The sequence below is a fragment of the Cottoperca gobio genome, chromosome 10 (assembly GCF_900634415.1).
Source record: "Cottoperca gobio chromosome 10, fCotGob3.1, whole genome shotgun sequence".
In the NCBI taxonomy this organism is placed as follows: domain Eukaryota; kingdom Metazoa; phylum Chordata; class Actinopteri; order Perciformes; family Bovichtidae; genus Cottoperca; species Cottoperca gobio.
Window position 1 is genome coordinate 11,245,112 of NC_041364.1, and position 25,166 is coordinate 11,270,277.

Genomic DNA, 25,166 nt, shown 5'->3' on the forward strand with positions numbered 1-25,166 from the left:
AAAAATAATAATTTTGAAAGCCTCTTAGTAAATGTCTGTGTTTCATTGAGATGATTCGCTCAAATAATTTCCGTAATAACAACTGATAATTCTGCTATGCTACAACAAACTATTTGTTCTTGGTTTACTTATGGCCATGAGCAAAATACAATAAACATAATTGCAAATGAATCAACTGTGAACCAGTAACGAACCTTGCCAGGATTTCTCTGAAGGGTCAAGGCTTTCTGCCAAATGGTTTTCACGCCCACAAATCACAACAATACCACGTCAGAATGTGAAACTGACAGTAAATGAAGGTCAGATAGAAAAAAAAAGAAAAATTATACTGGTTCTTAGTGTTGTTTGTTTGCTATTATTCTTTTAATAACTTTTGTACTTACCTTGAAAGCCGGCTCGCATATGCTCAGGGACTGACAGAACAATTAGCTTCTTTAACACCAGAACACCAATGATGTATCATTTCTTTTATCTTGGGAGACAAGCATTATAATGGCCAACAATTTTTGCTAGCATTTACTGTAAAAGCAAAAATACACAACTATTATGATACTTATCTCACAAGATCTGATGACGAATAAATGCCTTGGGAATTATATAATCAAACTCGGATAGGGCAACTCCAGCTTTTAGCTCGTCGTTTACCACCGCAGTACACTTTTCTGGTGTTCGATATCCCACCAAAGCAAGCCTTGAGAAGTGCATTGATTTCTGTGGGGTCCTCTTTGCCAGTCCTGCCCCTCACGCCTAGTGCTTGACCCACTTATTTTCTCATCTTTCCCTGTTTTCTCATGAGAGTTATGCTTGAACGCTGCTTTTCCCATTACAGTGTGAGTGGATGCAGGCCAAGTATGATTGCATTGTATAGTCTGTCTCGCTCATTCTCTCTCTCTCTCTCTCTCTCTCTGTGACTCACACAAACACATACACACGCACACACACACTCTGTCTACCTGAATGAGTTAGGTGATACCAGCTCAGTTAGCCAACAAATAAATCACCAGACAAATTGACATATATGCCACAAGAGAGACCGTCTTTAAAGGAGCGCTGCATGTACTATAAGAATTTCAACCCGTGATAAATATTGACAAAGCACTGAGTTTAAACCAAACAAAGGGCCCACACTGATCCAGTAATACCACCAAGTATCACTGTCCATATGGATCCGGACTGCCCATTGAGTGTAACTTGAAACAAATCAAATGTATTGCAACTTTAATGCATTCATACAATGTTAGAATCCATAACATGCATTCAGTTAGCAGAGAAGCTTGTATACTCCAGCTTTGAACTGCCTTCACCCTACTTGAGAGATGCATGCTGGGTAAACAAGGCCACCTGATGGGCAGTGATGTTCTATCATAACATCTATTCATACAGTACCTGACTTAAACTCCCAATATTCTATAATTTATACAGCGTTACGAGATACTGTCACTTAAAAGAAAATGTATAAGTAGTCAACAACCCATACCCAGCAGTAAAGACAGCCTTTAGCTACAGTTCAGTGCTGATATATCAGCGGTAATTTCCCAACATTACAGTGTAAGTTAAACAGTAGACTCCTTAAGTTATAACCAAACAGAGGAAAGCTAATTTAGCCAAAGTACTTTAATTATTCTTGTTTAAAACAACTTAGAGGAAGGGTACCACCTGGATCGAGCTTACTGATACCAATGAGGAAAAAGCTGCATGCTTTGTGTACACAAAACAAATCAAAAAGTAAAATCTGCAATGCATTCTGAGCCGCTACGAAGCGTTTGCTGCATGTTATAAAGAGTCCCACAGTTTGCCTGAGGCAGCCTCACTTATATAGCTCGGAGCCAGGCAGAGCGTTCTTATGCGCCACAGTTTAGGGATTTGGTTGGGTAGTGTGAGAAACCTAAGATCTGTATTTTTCACCTTGTCAGAGGTAAATCCAGGACCTGAACAACTTTTGGGCATTTTGTATCTTGTAAATGTAAAAACTCACCGAAAGAAGTCAATTTTGCCTGGTTGAAGTAAGGGTTGAATCAAGTATGTTCCCATATGGGAAAGAGGGGTCTTTGGCTGCCTTATTGTTGCATTCTAGTGTTTATTTTTACAGGATAACTTATTTCGAAACGTTGAATCAATTGAATCAAATTGAAAATAGAACACATTGTTACACTGCAATGTTTGATAAAGTGCTTTATATTGCACGTAATTCTGTCAAAGACAAACCATTCATTACAAATGAACTGCAGAGTTCAATTGTCATACTTGCTCATCCAGAGAGGATGAGGCCGGCGGAAGGCAGGCAGGCACCAGAGTTTAAGGCTAGAGTTTAGGTTTCTTTGGAAGGCTGCATAATATTTCTTAATAGGGTTGAAAGTGGGCTTGAGGCAGGTCTGTGGAGATTGTCCCGTCCTCTCCTGGATTATCATTTTTAAGCAGCTTCCTTGGGACCATCGAGAATGAGCATTATAAAAGCCATTGTTGAAAAGAAAAAAAAATAGTCCATACCAATTTAGTTATTTCACTAATGTCTCTTCTTTCGTATGATTTTCAAAATGTACTGTTCACCCTCCTAAAGCATAGTGAGCTTAACTCTGTTGTGCTAACTACAACTGTAGCAGAGACATATTCAGTTTTCCTCAGCTGACACCTTCAGCCTCAGCACATTGCTGTCATATCTATGCATTTCAAGGATTGAGCAAAAGCTGTCATCAGGATGATAGAGTTAGAAGTTGTTTTTATTAATGATGAGGGAGTAACGTAGCAATATCATACCCAGTGCTGATGCAAAGAAGTGTGTTTTCATTTTCTTAAAGAATTCCTATAAACTTCAGTTTGGAAAAAAGAGACTTTGAACTGAACTCATGAGGGTAAAGGGAATATTCTTTTTTTGGAAGCGAGTGTCAGCTGATACTCCATGGACTTCATAGCAAATATCAGAGAAGAATCCCACTTTATTGTTTTATGCAGTTGACATCCATTGTGCAATACATGTGCAGAACGGCAAATCCTTGAGAGCAACTTGCAATTTCATATTGACACAGATGGTGAAATTAAAATTCAGTATTACTATTGATCCTCAGTGGAAACTGAACTACAAAGGATCCATCATGTGGAGTGGTTGCATTTTCAACCTCGTGTGTCCAGGTCTTAGCCGTGAGACAAAGCCTGTTCTTATTAGCTGGAAAATCTGAACTTCTTCAGGTACATTTTTCAGATTTTCCTTTCACAGCGAGAGCGTTTGCATTTTTCAGTCGAGGCAGGTTATGAGCAAAGACTGTGATTGCTCTCTTTGCTAGTTAAATGTTTAAAGAAGACGTGCAATTTGAATTGCAGCAGAGCTCATCAATATGAAATTGCACTAGTGGAGGGAAACAAAATGTAAGGGGGCAGCCTTGCACTCCGTATGCCCAAATCCAAAGACAACACCCTATTTTCCACAACAGAAACACAGGTTGAGACTTTTAGGAAGAAAAGAAAAAAAGAAATCCTGAGGCTACTCTACCTTTTGAGAATGTTCCTTGTTATCAACAGCGTAAATACTTGCAATACGTATCAGAGCATCTGCAGGGTAAATCTGGGAAGAAGACAGCTTTTAAGAGAGCGGATGAAAGATATTATACATATTTTAAAAACATATGCAAAGCTTACTTATTGATTATTCAAAATCTAATAAAAATGAATTATCTGTGTCAATCTTATTTCCACATTTACAGAATAAACAGGTCTGTTAACTAGCGCAAAGCATATCCATCTGGGGAAAACGTCATTGGGCCTCTGAGCTTGTTATCTGTCACTCAAAAACTGATCCAATAGTATTCATAATGGTGCTAAAACCCACCCGTTGTTTTCTGCCCCCAAATCCTGCTGTGCCTGAAGATGTGTTGGCAGCAAATTATTAAATTGTATTTTTCATTCTCAAGGGTTGTGAGCAGCCTTGCAACAAAATAGAATTTCCCAATATAATTATGATTCCTAGAGAGAAGGTGAAAAAGACGAGCTGATACGAGGCAAATGGGGATGCTCCCAGCTAACAAGGGGGTCGAGCAGTTTTGACAAGTATCACCTCCTTAGTTCTTCCACTTACTGTCAAGCCAGGCCCAAATATGATTGATAATCAAGCTCTGTCGCAACACAAACGTTGCTCAACGGAAATAAATAATTTGTATGGAGAGACAGTCAGAGTTCAATAGACTTTCTGTCATCGACTCGTTCAGCTGATAAAACGCACAAGGCAGGAGGGCGAAAGGGAGCCATTTGCCGAGTTGACAGATTCCATCATGGATGACTTTAGCATACCTGAGCGTTGCTCTTTCCTTGCTTTCTGCGTGCCCTCTGCAAGCGAAAGGGGTGATGAATCAGGCTTTATGGGCCTTCAGAATGCCCGAGAGGTCGATCCGTGCGAATGGCTGTTAAAATCCGACATAACTTGACCAGGCCCTTTTAACAAGCTGGAAGCCATTCTCCACCCACAGTCCAGGCTGCACATTTGTATCCTTCTCTAATATACTTTGCTCTGATAAATTGCTCACTGAGTTCCTGAATAACGAACTTGGCTGCTACTATAAATTATAGTGGAAAACAAATATTTCTCCTTGCAGTTGAGTTCATGATCTGCCCTGTCTTGCTCCCTGACTTTCCACTGCTGCTTGCAGTGATGGAAGAACAATAGCTTGATCTCAGGCTCAATTATGGTTTCCTAAAACCACTGTTTAGTTCTTTGGCTGTGAGCCATTTTACAGTCCTTGCCCTGAATTCTTTCTTCTAATAAAAGACGCTAAAGAAATAAATTATACAAAGAGAGAAAATATAATCTAATTACACAACGTATTCTTTCCTGATTTCTAATACAGCGGCTGCAACAGGAGGAGAAAACGATGCGCTATCTCATTGTTTCATTATTACCCGCAGCTGATGAGTTAATCTCTTTGAAGTTGTTTCCCTTTCATTACCAAAACCCCAAAGCACTGCATGCAGGCGATATATACAGTATACACACATAAAATCCAAAAGTTGGGAAAATTAAAAATCTAAATAATGGTAACTTAATAAAAGGAATTAATCTGACGACCACAACTGAGCACTATGCACAACAGAAAAATGGACTTCTGTTTGTCTTTGTTTTTCCTGCATGAATTGTAAATGACTGTTGACATTTTAGTGCAGTGTTCTTTAGTATTAACAAAAGTCGCTGTGTTCCGCGCTCGTAAAAACACAAAATATCATCATGCATAGTAAATAATATTCCTTTGTTTTGCACATATGGGTGAAACAGAGTATATGACAGCCATATATGCAAAACAAAGGTTCTTTTATCCCCCGATACAGCTTTTTGAGAGTTTCCTTCCCCACCAAACAAAACTAAACCTGACAATCATATTAACAGTTTGACGTATTTTGCCATCAAGTTCAACCGATCCATTTAAATTGTCAAAGGAAGGGACAGCTGCAGTTCATCCATCTTATTTGGAGACCACTTGCTTTTTGTTTGCTTTTACAGTGAACCGTGTTGCTGCAGCATTATAGTGAGAAGTTCTCGTAACTGTAAAAGCCTCTTAATTTTTATTTTTATACGTCCGTCATGTTGCCTTGACAACAGACTTGGCTAATCCATAGTGCAAGGGGCACAACTGCTGGGCCATATAAAAGGGCAGCCTGAGAGCACAAAATCTGAAATATCACCTGGACTTGGGTGTCTCATGTCTCTTCACTCTGATCTTCCCTTTGAATATTTTGTTGATGTTGTGAAGTCACATTTTCACACAGCTTCACCACATGCACGTACGTGGGTGTGCGTGTATTTGTGCATTTTGCCAGTGGTCTGGCAATCATAGGGAATAACACAGCTCCATGATTGCACACTGCCCTTGAAAAAAAATCTATTCCCAGTTGAACTCAAAACAGCCCGAAGCTTTTTTTTCTCACCAATCTCAGTACTTTTCCTGTATACATTCTGCTATAGGTGGCCAAGAAACAGAAACTAAACTAAGCAGTAGTAACTTGTGGCACTAAATTACAGGACACCTACTGTATAATTCACTCAATCCGCCAAACACAAAGTAAATATAGCGGTTAGTCAAATTAACATTATGCGATTACGTGATGTGCTGTTCCGCTGAGCAATTAAACCACATAAGTAAGCATAAATATATCAGATCACAACATATCAACGTGTTTAAAGCATTAAGCTATTTTCTTTCTGAACAAATGTGCTTTAGTGCATCCCAGGTTAAGTGTTATTTTCAACCACATGTCAGGTAGTTTGGTCTTTTTTTTCTGGAAGCATTTTAGATGTGAGGTGCTCTTTCTTCTTGTTAAATGTCACTGACAGATTTTGACATGAAAACTTAAGTTAGCAGTATCCAACCTGTCATACTGTATTTGTAAACAGCTTACGTTTCCTTCTCCGAGCTTAGGGGAAAGGAGGTGAAGCCTGACAGCAGACAAGGGTTTTTTAACAAACATCCCCACATGCATAAATAATGCCCCATTTCAAAAAAGAGAATGTTTGCCGCTCCATTTAATACGTAGTATTTCTCTGAGCGCCCAGAGGATACCTTCTGTCCACAGCTTCTATGGGCTCCATACACTATACTTAGCAACCCTGAATCTTACTGTATGGCAACACAGTTCACCACCTCCACCACTCCTATCTAGGCATCAAGGGAATGAGTGATTTAGTGTCATGTGATTATGCCTCCTGAGGAATCCATGTGCCCAGGCAGAGTCAAAGTTTCTTGATATAATCCATCTCATGATGAATTGCCTGGAGTTTTTGCGGCATGAACTTTGGTTTGCCGGGCAAACTTTGGACGTCATGCATCAGCGGCTACATGCTGTGTCCATGTTGCGTGGATATTGATTGATGTAGCTAAGTAGTGCAATTGCTGTCCTACACAGCAGCAGACAAGGCCGATAGAAATCCTGTGGATTTCTATGGCTCAAGCAGGTTTAACTCATCAGCAGAATAGGAATCTTCTCGGTCCTCAGGGAGTTGGGCTGGGGATACATCAAGGGCAGGTGTGAGGAGACAGGTGACCCCATGACCCTTGCCTCCCACCAGCTGACCTTGGAACGAGATTTCTGTCTCCGAGCTCAGGCTTAAATCTTCCTCACTAGATCAATTTTAAGATGTATTGAGGGTTAGGCAGGAAACATAAAGAGACAAATGGGACACGGTGTATTTGTCAAGTCACCTGTGTTTTCTACACATTTTACACATCTGCCTAATTCAGCAAAATGAATATGGCACAGCATTGCATTTGGAAATGCCCCAACGTTGCAGTAAATGTGCAGTCGTACATCTTCATATATTATTTGTTTAATGAGCTGTATTCAGATTTGACAGTTTGAATCAACTGCTTAAATTCAACAGCTAACTCAAAATATGCGAGGGTACCTAACTTAAAAATCTGCAGATTCAGGATTATTTAAATGTTCAATACCTCTGAGATTGCAGAAACGTACTGGTAGTATTCCAGTAATGCTCTTTCTGTTTTCATGTGGTCATTTAGTCCACCAGCTGAATAAACAACTGGCCTATTTCTAAATTGTTTTTAAATGTGTTGTTGCATTCCGTTCTCAAACAATTTAAAAAAACTTCACTAAATTGACCGCACTAACATTTCTTTTTATGGGGAAACATAATGTACTGTACATAAATCCAGCATTTTCCAGACAGATCAGATTATTACATTGTGTGTAAGCCCCACTGCCCACCCTGAAATGTGTTTACACAAATGTACACAAAGACAAGAAATTTGGTCACATTGACTTGGCAACTGGATGTGACTAAGGATTAAGGGTGGCTTGCTTGTCAAAACGCAATCTCTGAACACAGTGATGATCCATAAGCAACAAGACATCCGTTCAGAGCCTGGAAAATTGTTTTCCCTTTGTGAGCAAGTCTGTGACCACAGAGGACACGGGCAGAGAGTGAATGACTGGACACATTATGAATGAGTGAAGAATGAGTGAACAGATTGTATATGGCCACTTGCTTAATTTCAAACCTGCTCTGCTCTTGCAAACATGTAAATTGTCAGTTTGTTCTACACCATTAAAAGTTAAATAGACTATTTGATGAGTCTGGTACAGTACTTATATGTATGACAAAAATGTGTAACTGCAAGAGACTCTGAATGGTTTCTCTAACTGTATAATCTTATTTTACCGTTGAGTCAGCATGTGCAATGATTTCTTTTTCTTTTTACGTTTTGAATTTTCATAAAAACTCAAACCTTAAAGCGGTCTTCAAGATTACCCTGTCACCACATAGAATATACAGTTTTGTAATTTTGCCAACTACAGAGCTCATTTTATTGTATCTATTGAGGTTATTTATTGCATGTAAACATTCTATTTTTACACAATATCTACATGCGCGCTGGGGACTTGGTGGCACGTGTGGTTAAAACATCAACCAGGTGGTGATTTGAAATTTGTCACCTTTGGAAGGAGCGAAAGTAAGCAGATGGCAGGCCTTTAGGGTCCATAGCACATTGTCGACAACGAATTGCAGTCCAGAGGGAAATGGGATGGCTGATAACCTCCATCCCATGGTTCCATCTGCTGAATCCTAAGCAAGGACAGTGCATGCAGACATGCAGACCCAGACGCTGACATCTTGCATGCCTGATGTATAAATGTACAAAAGGTGAATTGGGACAAATAATTAATTGTTTTTAGGATATATACTGTAGCTTCCCTTGAAAATCTGTATTTTGATAGTGCAGTAGTCCTACATCATTGTACCAAAATACAGTCAGTCAGTCATTATTTTGTTGCCATTGTGCTCAAAGTAATTTATTAATGCTATAATTAAATATCTGTTACATTGCAATTCTGAATGGAGGTACTTTTTTCTGCATCACAATAACCGAACAAAGGCTCACAATAAAAGAGTGATGATGCTGATGTAACCACCTAAGTTAGATGGACATTCAAAAGGATTCAGCCTGGCATTTGAACCTTCAATACAAAGCAATCTCTCGACTGTTTCCAGGACATCTATTCAAAGCCCCTCTGTCTGGCTCTTTGGGGTGCTCTGGAAAGAAAAGACTTGGAAAATAGCAAGCAAAGGCAATTGTCAGAAAATACATGCCAAGCCTGCCTTTTGTCCTGTTGAAACAAAGTGGTTCGTCATGTTCTGTACATTCACCAGGTTTCAAAATAGGCTTTCATCACAATGACATTATCTAAGCTCTATTGTGGCAGAACAAGGCAATGTTCTCAGAATCAAATAGAAAAGGAATAATGTTGTATCTAATTGCAGTTCCTTCACTATATTCACCAACTGGGTTTAATCTAGCTCTATTTTTGCACGTGGTAATCACAACATAGTCTGAGCTGCAGAATTACCGCCACACATAATTCAGGCTGTTATAATTACACAATTGGCATTGGAAAGGAAAGCCATCAATATAAACTACACGGACACAGTTGGTTGTTTTCATTGATGTCTTAATATTCGAGGGATACAAGGAACACTGGACCTGAGAGAGTCACTTTATTCAGCTCTATTGAAATGCAACCAGTGCTGCAGCCACTCACTCAGCTCGCTCTCTACAAAACCTGCTGCCTCCACAATATTGTTCAGCCTATTTGTATGTGACGGGAGGTCCCCTCTCCCGCCACGCTTCTACAGTACGAGGAGCAGGTACAGTAAGAAATCAAAGCCTCTGCTGAAACAACAGCTGTTTCTACTTATGTAATGGCTGCAGGATGACTGTTCATATCCTGGCTTGTTGAAGCTGTCACAAATCATTAATCTTGGGCCTGTCTGTGGGGCCACACTGTCAACTTGTTTTTGGTTTGGACATCTGTGGCTAGACAGAAGCAGGACACATCATTTAAGAGGGCACCTCACTCCTTCACTCTTACTACATACATATTGATATATGTCAACTATATATATATATATATATATATATATATATATATACCAACAATAAAACACACATGTAACCTGATTTTTGTGGGCATTTCACTGTTCAAGGAGGACCACAAGATAAAACGAAAATCCACTTTCTGTCAAGTGAGCACTAAAGAAAGCCACTGCACATTTCTTGATGCTGGGGTTTATGCATGTCTGTTGCTCCCCCTCGTGCAATGCTAAATATGTTGTAGGGTGGATGTATTGCTGGTAACACATTGCAACAGAGAGCCCCGCAGAGATACCTCAGACCGAATGGCACATCAAGGGGCTTAGCTGCAGTATTAGTGAGGCTTTAAGTAACTTTTCAATACAGCAAGACACTGAAAAGAGACACTGAGGGAGACTATATGCCCTCTACTGGTGGATAAAAGCAAATAACTCAGGAGAGTTTGGTCCTTGTGTGCTCACATAATGTGCTGAATATTACTCATTTTCTAATTATTATAATACACATAGTACACGTACAGATACATAATACAAGTAAATAAGTAATGCGTCTTGTGTGTGTAAGACCTTCAGAGCTTTTTGTTTCATTTTGTAACATGCTGCAAGTTAACTGTAGCCATTAACTGTATTTGCAGGGATGATTACAGGTATGAATGTGTTGTGGTTTAAATAGATTAAATTATGGTTGAATTATAATAGGCATTTCATTTGGAAAGGAAAGTGGAGAAGGAGGCTCATTGTACAAGAAATAAAGAAAGTGAGATTCTTTATTAATTTTTTTCATCTTCTTATTGCTGATATTTGCAAATTGGAACAAATGAATTATAAAAGCATTGACGCGTTGGAGTGAGATATACAGTTTGGCCCAACCCATAATTGCTTTTTCAAAGACTAGCCTTGAAAGTAATTAGAGGTCGGAATAAAAAACACTAACCATTCAGATAATCAGCCTGCCATTAACACCTTTGGGGCTGTATTCAGTTATCAGCTTGACCCTATTTGAAAAATACACTCTACTCGTCTGATGTGCAGACTTAACTCTTTAGACACGAAGTGTTAGTGGATTGATTAGTACAAAGGTCACCATGTAATACTCCCAGCATATGTATGGCTCAGGAAGTTATTGACTAAACAAAATAGATGGCGTCATACTTTTCAGCAAGACTGTTGTTTAGCAGCCCCATTGCTGATTGGGCAACCTCTTGTATTTTTGTGAAACAAAATCTCCTTTTATTGCCTGACCTTTAATGGCCACCATAGACACACTTGTGATTGAGTGTGAATTTCATTATGGAGAGAAAATCATCTTTATTGATCAAAATAAAAAGGCAAGTTGCAGGAGGGGGAGAAAGGGATGACAGGTGTATTCTTGCGAATGTAATCACAATCATCGTGCTCCAAACCCCCATGTCAACTCGGCGACCTCTTGTTTTTTCATATTTCATCGTGAATTAGCTTCACTGGATGGGTCTGACTTTACATGGGTAAATACATGTTAACGTCGGGCGAGAATGAAAACTAAAACGTGTCTTGGGGAAACCAAGACACTATTTGATTTTAAATTATAAGGTGACAGGCAAAGAAAACATTTCATTTGTATCAGACACACCTTTTTGATTGTTTCCTGATCACATGGTCCACGTTCATTTTGGCAACAGGTGTACGTGCAAATAACTGTGACTAATAAACGCTTGCTTCACATGCCGGTGCCTTGACAGCGTTAAAGAAACAATACTTGGCTTTCAGTAGAAAGTCATGCAATTTTATTTATGGTTAATTTAATTTATTTACAGTATTTCAGCTTCAATAATTGATGCACCATCCATGGATCATTCTTTTCACACGGAAGGGAGACAGCATCCTATTTAATGTTGTTATTTTCCCATTAAAACCTGAGAAAACATCAAAGGCAAAGTGATTTAATTAACAATGTGGAGAGTCTGTGTACAGCCGTCTGCATTTTGCAAATTACTCTTTGCTGAGAATAAGAGACTTATCAGGTCCATACAGACATCGCTGCACACCTCAAAAGAAGTTGTGTTGACACAAGGAAGGGGAAAATACATGTCTCCCCCTGACAGAATTATCCACTTCACAGGTATTTTCAGTTTACAGTTTCCAGGTTGGAAAATTAATACTCTTTCTTCTTCTGCCAGTAGAGTTTACAATTATGTGTTGTGTGCTCTGTGAAGTGCGGACTGAACGAGGAATAGACGGGGAGTTAAGTGCCATATATGGAATATCATTGTGATTTGTTCCTTATAGCATTTGAATTCTTGATAATTGTTTTGGACTTTAAAGTGTCTCTAGGAAGCTGTTTCTTAATGATTAGTCCCCTCTTGCCACTTGGGGTTCGGGGGCTTTCAGTGTGTTTACTCGTGGCTAAGATGTGCAATATATCCCGGCAAACCCAGAGAAGTGCTCTCAACATGTTTAATAGCAACATTTAATAATGTTATAGACGAAGAAAAACAAAATACTATTTGGGGCATGTTAACCACTTAAAATGTTAATTGTCCCACCTTGCTCTTTAAAGACCTGTATGATTCTAAGAGCAATTGAAAAGAAGAGGATTGGAGCCAGAAGCATTGCGCACAGTCTCTAAGCACTGAACTCATTGCCGAGATTGTTTCGGCAGTGCAGCTAGTTTGTTTAAAGGTCCCTCATTCATTTTAGCAGATTTCACATTCAGATTCAACATCTCAATGTTGTCTTAAGGTGAGGTATGATGTCTGATTATATTTCCATAATGAAATATGAATAGAAATGGATTGGGTCACATGCTTGCAAATTAGAAAATTAGTTTATTCTGCTTGTCAAAGAGATGGATGGTTAACATCCGGCCTTCCTTTAGTCTGACTTCAATATGTTGACTCCCTGAGAGACAACTGTGTGGCTGTGGAGTGGAAGAGAGATAATGAAAGAATGATACGAACCCTGCTGTATAAGTAACCATCGATGATGTCCAGCATAAAGTCTGTTTTTGTGCACTGTATCCCCCACTGCCTCTTACACATTGTATGGACAATCTGCAAAGGAACTTGCCAGATCCACTGCATGTTTTAATAATAAAACAGAATACCCGAAATTGTTCCCTCAAGAAGAGAATGAAATGTGGAAAAAATAAACAGCAAGACAAACGTGTATGAGAGAGAGGATAACAAGAGATGGAGACAAGAGCAGAGGCAAAGACCGAAGGAGGGAGATCAAATTATTTTAATTTATTTCTAGCGTTGACACTTCCCGACAATTCAATATCATACCTGTGTTTTGTTGTACTGTTCCTCCTCCTGCTTGACATTTCTGGGTTAGAAAGTGTCTATTACAGCTCAACATTGCAATGTTTCACATAAATTCACATTAAGATGTTTCCACAGACATTGATCTTGTTCGCAGTCTGGCTCTATTATTCTGGTCATGAGCGAGCCACCACCACAGGTGAGGGGAAGGAGGAGCAAGGCAGAATATTGTTGTGATAGAAATGTCACACGTGATAGAATCACAGTAATTACACGCGTGTACTAAATTGTTCTTCGATGCCTGTACTGTACATTGGGTGGTCTAATGCCATGCCTTAAATGTAATTCTAACTCTCACATTATTTCCAGGGAGAATAAGGACAAATCATCCGGTGCTTTATCATTTATTTTAATAATCACTTTAATTATAGCTTGAATCAATCACGGACAACCTTTAGTAGAATTCAATGAGCAACCGATTTCTTGCAAAGACAAACAATAAAGCCATCAAAACACGTGACAAATGCTTTTAAGCTTGTTCGGAACAATGTTTTATCATAACAAGACTTTGACTACTTCTACCGCTACAGCTACTACTGCTAATAATGTTAATAATAATAATGCCGACCGAGCTTGCTTGTTTCCTCTCGATTTCCACACCTGATTTTAGCTTGCAACCTGACTGTTTATTGCAGATGATCCTGAGGAGTGTGTGTGGGGAGGGTTGGGTGAATGTCATCAATCAGCATTAACCATCAGCTCTGAGCTATTGACTGATGATTCACCACGGCAGAATCTCCTCTGACTCTAAAATGAAAGGCAGCAGCGGCAACATGAAGAACAGACACTCAGTTGATTGGCACCTCATTGAGTCTGGCAGGGGAGCCTTTGATTGCACTAGCTGTCAATATCACGTAATTGTCTTTCTTACATACATGGTGCCCTTTGTTTTTGCAGCAGGCTCTACTTTTCCATTTGCCTGAATGGCATGGTGCAGCTAGTTTGCAGAACTTATTATCATTTTGATCCATTATCATGAGGCGCACACATTAGCTGCTCATACAGGGATTTTATGGCTACATTTACCCTTTTGTGGACATTTTGAGCTAAAGACAGTGTTTGTTCACTACCATCACCAATCAGTCATCGTAACACCAGTGCATTAAGATTCATAACACATACTGGACAGCTAGATTTGCTGCATATGGTTATAAATCTGTCCTTCACCGCTACCCGAGGATGTGTCAGAGTAGCCAGTTATGCCTTGAAGGTTTTAATTGGGCCACTTTCAATCATCACATTAAGACTGTTACTGGAATACATACATATACTGAGCACACTTCTGTCTTGACAAGAGTGAACTCAACGTGTAGTCACTGAAGTCAGGCTACAATTGAGTTTAAATTTCTTCTTAAATAGCACCTATAACTGCCAGAGAAACTGTTCATGGCTGAGAGAGCAACCCCGATCTCCGCCCCAAGGTCAGCGGAGAAGATGACATTTAATTGAAATTGAAACTGTCTACCTGATAGTTTGAAATAATTAGCAATATCTGAGTGGCGAGAGGAAGAGACGGGGATGACGAAAAATAAAGAGGACATCAACCTCGAGATAAAAATGGCAGACTGGTGGCAAGTCATCAATTCTAGTGAATTGCATGTCACTGTGATTGACTGGACTTGACTCTGGATGTCACACATGAAACTCGAACAAGTAATGCAAACAAGACATATGATACTGAAACTTTGCCAGAAGTTTGGAGAGGTGACGAGCCGTGTCTCTTTTCGCAGGTAAGGCAAGCGTATAATCGGAACTGCTTTGACCCAGGGTCTCATGCAATGGACACTAAACGTAGCCTCTTGTCTTAATATTATGCTTGCATGCCTCCCAAAATCATCTTCCCTGTACAAGTAGCTTTCTCCTCCCACCCGTAAAACAAACTCTGCCACCCCTCAGCCCCGAAAGACTTCAGAAGTCACTTCTGCCGGGCCCAACATTTCCGCACCAGTTAATAAAGGGGAAATGAATTGTATCAGTGTTGCTGTCTTTGCTCATAGTGAATAGGAAATTATCATAGAGATGGGTATTGGTGCCTTCACACACTGAATTACATAGAGGGCGAGCCTGTTTCTCTCTGTCACACACTCACTCGCACACACAAACGCAATAGCTTGAAATAAACTGCAGGATGAAATTGGCTGTAGTGATGTCATCGTAAGAGTGGTTGTGGTAATAAGCCAGGAAGCACTGGCAATTTTCCCACACAATTCTACAGACACTCGGACATGTTGGTGACATTCAGGGCTTTTTTTTTGTTTTGGTTTTTTTGCGAACTTCCTGTCTCTCTCCACACCTTTCCCCGGGCTCGGCTAAGACATGTCAACATTAGAGTCAATTCTAGATCCCAGGCAGAAGAAATGTGACATAGCCTTTCCTCTTTTGTGGGTGTTTGTCGTGTTAGAGGAGGATGAAACAACATGACATTAAGAGGAATGCAGGGCCGAAGTCCTCAGGGCCTGACAGGCACACACAATCAAAGATGTTGGGTGTTAATATCTGATAGTTAGCGCTGCAGGCAAAACAGCGTAAAAGACATTTAGGTCAATGGGTCGCTGGCAGCCTCTAGAGCAGAGTAGTTGCATGGCTATTTCCACCGTGTCCTCCTCTGTGGACTGTTGTAACCACTGGAGCATTCTCTTCATCATCACAGACAGAACACAATCAGCGAACCTACTTTCTGCTTTTGCCCTTTTATTTTATTAGATTTTTTTTTTTTTTCTGTCTTTTCAGACTGTTTAGAAACCAAAGAGGAGCTATTAGACTTGCCACCCAAGAAATTAAATCAGCGCTGAAGACACTAAAGGAGGTTTTCAGGAACCAAGCGGTTTGATTGCCTTGTGATGAAAACTGCTAACAATATATTTCGATCAAATCTGAAACAATGACAATGAACCAAGACAAATATACAATTCACATGAATAAAACAAATGATTTCTTTAGAACTATGGCCATTATTTGTTATAATCAGTAGCATGTATGCAGTTTCTCAGTATATAAGTAGAACTGAACTGACTGCAAACTAATTAAATTCAGTTATAATTGCATTTGTACTTACATGGTTTAAAAATGCTTGAGTTAGAGTATTGAATAAGATCACCACAAATCTTTATTATGTGCAGTTAATTTGTGTCAATAGCACTGTGCGATACAACTGGCTTTGACATCAATTAATTGTGTTTATGTAAGGGGAACAGTTTTCATGATGAGACAGCCGTATGGTTATTTGGTCTGAGAGTGAAACTGTAATGAATGGCTTGCTTTACTTAGAGTGCTGATACAAACAGCAGAAAATTGAGGCTTTTTCTTTCCTCGAGTTAAAATTAAGTCACTCCAGCAACAGTTATTTTAAGTATCAACTTTAATTTATTTTTCTTCACATATTTTGAAACATGCTCCTGTTTGTTTTTTGCTTATGTTTTAGCAACTGCCATTTAACAAAGTCTCTCCCCCGCGTGTGTCTCTCTGTTCTGTCACTCTCGCTGGTGGGAATGTTAGTTGACAATGCCTGCGCTCAACACACCCCAAATGAAGTGCGTAGTGACAGAAACATTAACACAAGCCACTGAGTACCTCTGTGATTTTACTGAGAGCATGTCTGTCAGCATGGGCCTGGAGGAGTAAAAGGCATATATCTGAACTTTCAACAGCTGGTGTTTGGGTGGATGATTGTGACAGTCAACATCAGAACAGTAAAAGTAAAGCTTTGATATATTGAATGTGCCGCTTGGATCTGCTTTCATGTTTGCCAGTGATACATTATATGACTTTTCTCCTGCTTTCAAGAACATGGCGATGTGGATGAATTAAACATGTTAAGCAGGAACAGGTCTTTCTCTGAAAGCCTTACCCTTTTCATGATAACCCCTTTTTAGACATTCAGCGGACTTATCACGGCGTAAAAATAGGACAGAATTCATTATTCAGGGGAGGTTTCAGTGAAAAATTAATAGTTGTTCCCGGAGGAGCGTCTGTGGCACTCCGAAAAAAGAAAACCTTTAAAGTGTACATGCACAGGGGAATGTGGTGAAAGTCTGCCCCTCGTGTTAAAACCTTTACCACGCTACACTTCACACTGATACTGCAAATATAAGTTTGCTCAGCGCTAATGCCTGTGACTAATACAGCATACAGTCTGCATTCATGCCCAAGCTGTCCTCGTGATATTTTGAAGATGGAAGAAGAAAAGGAAACAGATAGCATGAGTGTCTGCTGCTGACATTGATGCCTCATATAGATTATCATTTTCACGATGCCTAGTAGGAAAAAGAACACGGGGACTTGAGCTGTTGACATCTGAAGAGAGAGACTCTTTTTGTTGTTGTTGTGACTACACTGAATGATTTCACATCACTGTACAATAAACACACACCAAAAACACAAAAACTGTACATCAGGTCCTCCTCTCAGCTATAAGAGATTACAATTTCCACCGTGCCCAGATCACTCATGCACTGAAATCTTGCCGCCGCTGGTGCTGAGTGGTTTTCAGCCTGCCAGTTATCCGTTGAAAGATGGGCTTCACGATGCCTTTGTATCCACTTCCTATCTGCCCGGCCATGGAGGCAATAACAGTAATGTATGGCTAAGGGAAAACAGAGCTAATCATCAATGACTGCAAGATATATAGCATATGCAGTGGCACCTTGTTTATTACCCTCTCTCCTCCTCCCGCTGAATCCATCGGCTATACAGTCAGGCAGCGAGATCCGAGGGCTTCTTCAATGCTAATTTGATTCATTCTTGTTTTCCATAATAATTGGGGGCAATGGGTCATTGTGATGAATTTGCTTGTTACATGACACAGGATGTATCACGGTGGTAGGTGCTGTACAGTTTGTCTCTCTCTCCTCCATCATGTGAAGGCCTTATTTTTTATTAGCTATTATCTGTAAACTAATTTGTTGTAAAATGTGTTGTAGCGACTCCAAACGCAAACAGGTTGTTCTTGTTCTTCGAGGACCTGCTTGTGCTTTCGAATCCGCTTTTAATTTGGTTTAAAAAGGGGAAGCTTAGAGAGTTATAAGTGACATTAACATTTTTAGATCAAAGTCTGATTGTTTGGATAGTATTCCTTCTGGAACTATCCAATCTTCTTGCAAATATCAAACAGCTACGTCAGGTCCCACTTAATAAGCCTATTTTCCATTCATTCTTAATCTCTCAAAAAAAGAAATCCACTTCCTTTTCATTCTGCGCTCTTTATTTTCATTTCCCAGACCTCACATTATCTACACAATATGGAAATGTTCAGACATTCATCCATGTGCAATGAATTTTAAGGTGGATTCACATTTTTAATCTTATAAATATGCATTTATGTATTGCTTCCTTGTCAGTGGCGGTGCAACTACAGTATATCCACAGCAACGTCCAGCGTTCGCACAAGTGACGACTCACAAAGAAGAGAATGAATGGCTGCTCTTGTACCAGATTTTAATCAGGGAGGGTGTATGTGTGTGGGAGTTTCTCTGTGTGTGTGTGTGTGTGTGTGTGTGTGTGTGTGTGTGTGTGTGTGTGTGTGTGTGTGTGCATCTACATGAGCATGTCTTGTGTTCAACCCCCCATAGAAACTGTGCGCCTCCTCCTCTGTGTGTTATTGTGGTGATGAGCGCTGATTGCAGATTGTAATGGCGCTTGCACCTCTCATCTATCCAGCCCACGCTGGGTATTTGGCCAGGCCTGATTGTGTTGATGGTGAAACCGGCATCTTGTCCTCGGGTGGGGAGGCCCAATAGTAGTGCAGACATAATGAAGCAGATGTAATCAACCAATGCAACACACAAAAAGTCAAGTGTCAAGAAGAAAGCTGTTTCTGTGTTCCACCTTCCCAACTGTGCTCGCTGGATAGAAATCACACAATCGCTGTTGTTGATGTTGGTGCTCGCTATTAAACATTTTCTGCTGAGGCGATATGAAAATGTGAAAAGGAGACTTTGAGATAAAGGAATTAACATTAAATTAGGTGTGCACATTGTGTTGGTATTGTATATTCTCCGTGGAGAAATGGGTGCTTCAACCTGCAACATACTTTTAATCAATTGTAACAAAAAGAAAGAAGCACAAGTACTTGGCACTGGGTTGCTCAAGAGATCCTTTCTGTCTTTGTGCACTTTGTCCTCTCTCTGTGCTTTGTTATTTGTTTTGGTGTTCTAATCTCAACCAAGTCAATAATATTCTTTGTTGTCTGAAATTGTGTGTCGGGAACAAAAAGGCCTCCTCCTTTTGTTGAAAGTACCTGTCTGCGACTTTTCACTCTCTCTCAGACTCCCAGATAAAGTAATCATTAGATGTTGTTTTCTGCCTGCAATTACTTTCAGTTACAATGGGTCAAACACTAGGAAAGCAAAAGGGGTCGAGAGGAGACAAGGCTAGATGGATTACAGGCGAGGAACTGTATAGGTCCCACAAGTGCTGATAAATACGTATGTGACTCAGAGACTCGCCGTGTTCAGTGGCGTCTCAGTAAATGCATCAAAAGTAATTAGTCTGGAGTATATATGGACAACCTCGCTCCTCTTATCTGCGTCACATTGTCTCTTTAAAAAAAGGGCCATTCATTGCATAAGGCCCCATTTGTCTTAAAAAGTAAAGGAGCAATGGCTTTTCCCATTTCTTATATCTCACTTTGTATCGCATCGGCACAGAATTGTTCTGAAATTTATGTTTCTGTGGAAAATCCACTATTCTATTATCAATGGTAACTCATTACCATTCAGTGGCATGCAGTTCTTCAGACAGGCTGTATAGAGACATTTCTATTGTTTCATTGCACACTCTATAATAAAATTGTGTTAATAGAATTCTACAGTAGCTGTCTACCCCTGCACGTCTCCTTATAGATCTTAATACATGTCAGCCTCCTACATGGCACCACTGACCTCTGCGGCACAGTTGATATCTGCCTTCCAAAGAGCATGGCAAATTTTATTGCTACAATGGAATATTTACTTCCTCCTCCACGCCCTTGTCAGCAATGACAATGACAGCTCTTATTGCTTCCGCCAGGGATTATACTGTACCTCCTCCTGATAAAAGTAAAGAAAACCAAATAGCATTTGAGTCTGACGTGCAGAGGAAAGTTCATTTTCAGTCTCATTGCTATAGAGACAGGCTTTTTAAGAGAGGTCACAAACCTTGTCTCTGAGCCTGAATATTTTTATTGCATAGTTGAAGTAATGTATATCCAGGACTTCGAAGTATTTCATAGAATTTCCATTTCTTCAGCAAGCAGACTCTCGTGAGCTTTGCGATATCTTGAACATAATCTTGAATTTAAGCGGCCTGTCTTGTATTTGTAATTCTGTGACAGTAAGACATTAGTCTCTCCTTCAAATGATGATTGCCAGAGCTGTGATGAAAGTAATGGCATCTTTCTTTTTGGTTCAACACCAAGGGGTTTTAATGGCGCTATTATTATTATTAATGACCATCCATTTGCTTATCCAGATTGTACTTTTAGAGTGGATATAAGGCCCAGTGAAGTGATAAAGTCTTGGTAATTACAAACCCAATTATTTCTACCGTGATTCTATTTGTTTGAAGGAATCTTCCATATTCTTGTGGTTCTGTCTTTTGGTCTCCCTCCAGACACGAGACACGTGTACCCTCTGTGTCTATTTTCCTCTCTCGGTCTCAACTCATCCCCTATCAAACAAGAACGCGTAATATTATAAGGATAATATTTGTGCACTCGTGACAGCTGTACTTGTCGTACTCCAGGATGCTATAGTTGTTTGCTCTCGATGAAAGACACGTTGTCCATTTTTAATATAATATCTAATAGAGCTGGATTTAAGCCTCTTTGCATCATTCTTATATTTCCTGGCACCATTAAACCTGTTTTAATTGACATTGAGAGGGGCAGAGCTGTAGGTGATAATGCTATGGGTGGTGAAAGGATTATTTTCTTGGCATAGTTACATTCTTGAATATGTATGAACTTGTGCACTTTTGCGACTGTTGTGCGAGTAGAAAACAAATAAACTTTTGAGCTTCTCTAAGTCTTGTCTAAGTCAGGGAATGCTGGAAGAAAACAGCTATGTTGCATGGTGACAGCTCTTGTATCAACACATTAGACAATAAAAAAAAGAAAGAAAGAAAGAAAGAAAGAAAGAAAGAAAGAAAGAAAGAAAGAAAAACCTTCAGTTCAATAGATCACTGAAAAGAAATACATATATTTAATATTTATTTAATATTACAAGACAGTGGGGACTATACAGCAGTTGCGGACTCGACATGGACCCCTTATTAATCATAATACAGCAAAAATGTGACACATAAAACAAACAAAGCTGAATTTAAATATGACCATGAACATACGTGCTTACACAGAGGAAGTCTGCAGCATGTGATGAAGCTTTCATCTGACATTACGTGAGATTGATGAATGTAAGTTTCAGGCTAGAAGAATGAAGAGACTGCACCAATTAACACAGAAGAATGAGTCAGAGGAGTAGTCCACCTTCCTGATGGCTGTTTGAGGAATTTAATGTCCTAGATGCATGCAATTATCCTTTTAATTAGCAATAATGAGTTTGTGCATGCTGTAATAATACGTTGAATCGTGATATGTGTGCAGACCTTAATGTGAAGCTCATCAAGATGTAACTAGCTAACTAGCTCTGTCAGTAAATATCATCAACTGTCATGTTAAATATCTCATGCTATTGTACTGAAAACCCGTCTAATATGCATCATAGCTGCGCACGCGTGTGTGTAACTGCCTGTCAGAACTTGTATTTGCATTAGTGGATTTCATAGTCATTAGAGAAAATAAGTGAGATTGAAAGTATTCCAGTATATTATATATAAATATAAATAAAAACATAAAACATACAAAAATATGTCCATATTCCAGCCATCCTTGAACAACCCCATGGGATGGAGCATCGCATTGTTTATCATGGCTTAATCAAATCATTAAATTACCTTGTTGCTGAAATGTAACCAATTATCTGTATATTACCTACTGTGTACAGTAACCTCACCATTAGCATGCAGCAGCATGGGCCTGAACATTTGCATTACTCTTTATTATTTCAGCATTACAACCTGTATTAATATCCAAAAGAGGAGCGGCCATACAGACACAACAACTGTAACCAGAATAATCCTATATTCACCGCTGTAATGGACGATTGCAGTGGAGAAACTGGTGTGCCATGCATAGCAGTTAATTGTTTTAAATTAGAACTTGAATTTGTTTACTGGGATGGTTCAGAATCAGAGCTGCACTTAAAGGGATATTATTATCCATGAATCACATGCATGCCAGCCGGTTGGAATATAACAAAATGTGCTTGAACAGGAGCTGTATGCAATACATTGAACATATCTATACTGTGATACAACATAATACAATACATGTATCATTTTTGAGGGAGGTTTTGTTCAGACTGGCTCAGAGGGGCTTTAATTCTGCTTTTTGTAGGCCCATATTTGTGGTGTAGAGTACCGGACTGCCATGAAACCGAAAGATGTTTATGTGATACTGATTGTTATTTTCTTCCCCTGCTTACAACAATACAAACTAAAGTTCTTAAAAATATTTAATAAAAAAGCAATAAGTACGTTTTGTAGGCACACTAAATTGCATTAGATTGCAAAAATATTACAGGCATTTAAGTTACAGATTCCAACCCTCTTATATTTCTTAATTAAACTGTTTTAGTACTGACGTGTCTCTAGCAGTCCATTTGTATTATAATATCGTGCAAAAAAAAAAAAAACACTTCCTGTAATGTTTGGATGCCATGCAGCATTCTCTTGCCTCTCTCTTACACATGTCCAATGCTTATACAAGCTGTAATGTTTGACCGCACGGATGGAATGTCAGCTGAAGGTGGTTGCAGCGGTGTTCGATGTTACGCCGGCCGAGGGATGTGTTGATGTTGCAGAACAAGATTGCTGTAGGCTACCACTGATATTGACCTTGCATATGACCATAAGATCAAAACCTAGAACAGTGGCACTGCAGGGGTGTTGAGAAATCACAACAAGATGGATAATAGATCATGCTACCTCCTCATGACAGAGTCGTCAAATTAGCCTGCCAACTGTTTTGAATCTCAACATGAATTGAATACCACTTGGTCCCTGGAGTAAACAGCAGTCATTTGGTTGCAGGTAAACTTGTATTAGATGTGCAGTGAAGTCTGCACAGTAACTAAACAGGTATCACAGTTTTGTATATCAACCACATCACCACTGCTCGGTAAAGATGAATCATCTCAAATGAGAAGGTCTGATCCGATCCATGCTGTCTATTACACACAATTGTTTGCCATTATCCCCGCTTGTCTGTCATTCAAATTTCCTTAAAGGGAATGTAGAAAAGAATGTTCTTAGCATCAGGGGAACCATGGCGTCAGTGATGTGTGATTCCATCCCGAAAGCTCCGCGGGGTACAGTTGTTTCCCCTGAATACAAAAGACAACGGCATCACAAGGAGGCTGCGGCATACCTCTAGCTGACGAAAGCAGCCAGAGCTGTCAGCGACATCACTCACGCCGTGCTCCCACCCTCCCAAGCCCGCCACCGCCTATCCAAACTATCCCGCTGGAATAGAAAATAGTACAGGCCCATGTCTTTTATTTTTGTAAAGGCTGGATGTGAAATATTGCATACAGAATGTGAAGGCACTGAGAGCTGTTGAAACAGAACTGCTGTGAGTTCAAGCTGTGTGAAGTCGCAGAGCCACAGACTTCCCTTTCATTTGTAAAGTATGCTACGTTAAAGACAGCTTCACCTCTGGCTGCACTGATCATTTTAAGTTGAGGAGGAGGAGGCAGGGAATCTGGCAGAGATTCACTTTTGTAAATGTGTGTTTGTGTTCGGAACATTTATTTGTGTGTCAGCATGAATGCTTGTGGAATAAGAAGTTCATGCTAATAGCGTTACCTCATCAAAAATGACAGTACCCTGAAAAGACATTACCAACAGCAGAAAACACTGGGAGAGAGATTGAGTCGGGGCACAGCCGAGACTTGGCTCGGCCCTATTGTGCTAGCTCAGAGAATGAGAAAGCAGCATCCATTTTTTGCCTTAATGAAGTTAGTGACCCTCTGAAAGGTGACACATTTACCGCCCAGGGGATTTATACACTCCTGCTCCAAGGCTCCAGTTCAATATTGAGAGGACAGATTTGACTCCACGTGGACATTCCAAATATATCCTCACAATTTATACCAGGCGATTCATTTTCCGACACTGCTCTCGTAATTAAAGTCGACGCTATGCTATTCAATCTGCAGTCGCATGGAAATACAAAAAGAAATGAAGTGCATTGGGCCGTTATACAACAATCTAGATCGTTTTAGGAGGCTGGACTGGCATCACTAACATAGCTTAATCAGAATATTAATTTTCATTTTGCAGAATGCCATTCAACAATAAACAAGATGGCGAGAAGATTTGCAGATGTTTGTGGAATAGAGCACGCGCAACTTGTGTGTGCGAAGGAAATAGTCGTCCCTGAGTACTAGGGGTCTAAGACCGCTTAATTATTTATAGCATCCTTACTTATGCAAATATACTAAATAATTTCTACATGACAGCTTGAAGCTTAGGCCTTGAGTAGCGATGTGATGTTTGAATGAGGACCCCTCTTTTCTTTGCATGGCCTACGAAACATAACACTGCAGGCTCATGGTTGCCTTGGTGCATACTGTTTTACATTCTAATTATCTGCCTTGACAGGCTTTATTGCTGAGGCTCAATGCTGAGGCCTCATAACAGACTCATTCCACACGTGATGTCAGTGCCGGGATAATGAGATAAGATAGTTTGAGTGCTTAGCCTTGTCCAATCGCCTCCTCGTTCACTTTTCAGTTTGTTCTTCCCCTCTATGTCTGCAACCTAAATGCTGCCACAATTACCCATGTATATTAATTGCACCTGATTATGCTAAAGATGCTCCCAGGATCCTGGGATAATGGGATTTCTTTTTCCCCAGCTTTCACTGTTTGAGTTTTCTTATTTGACCAGATTTATTTTGGATTTTGGAA

The 25,166-nt window shown here is 39.8% G+C and overlaps 1 protein-coding gene across 1 annotated transcript in view; it reads left to right on the forward strand.

Annotated features, from left to right (window-relative positions):
- Positions 1 to 25,166, forward strand: part of pcdh11 (protocadherin 11) — a 123,770-nt gene that overhangs the window by 93,716 nt on the left and 4,888 nt on the right. The window lies entirely within an intron of this gene.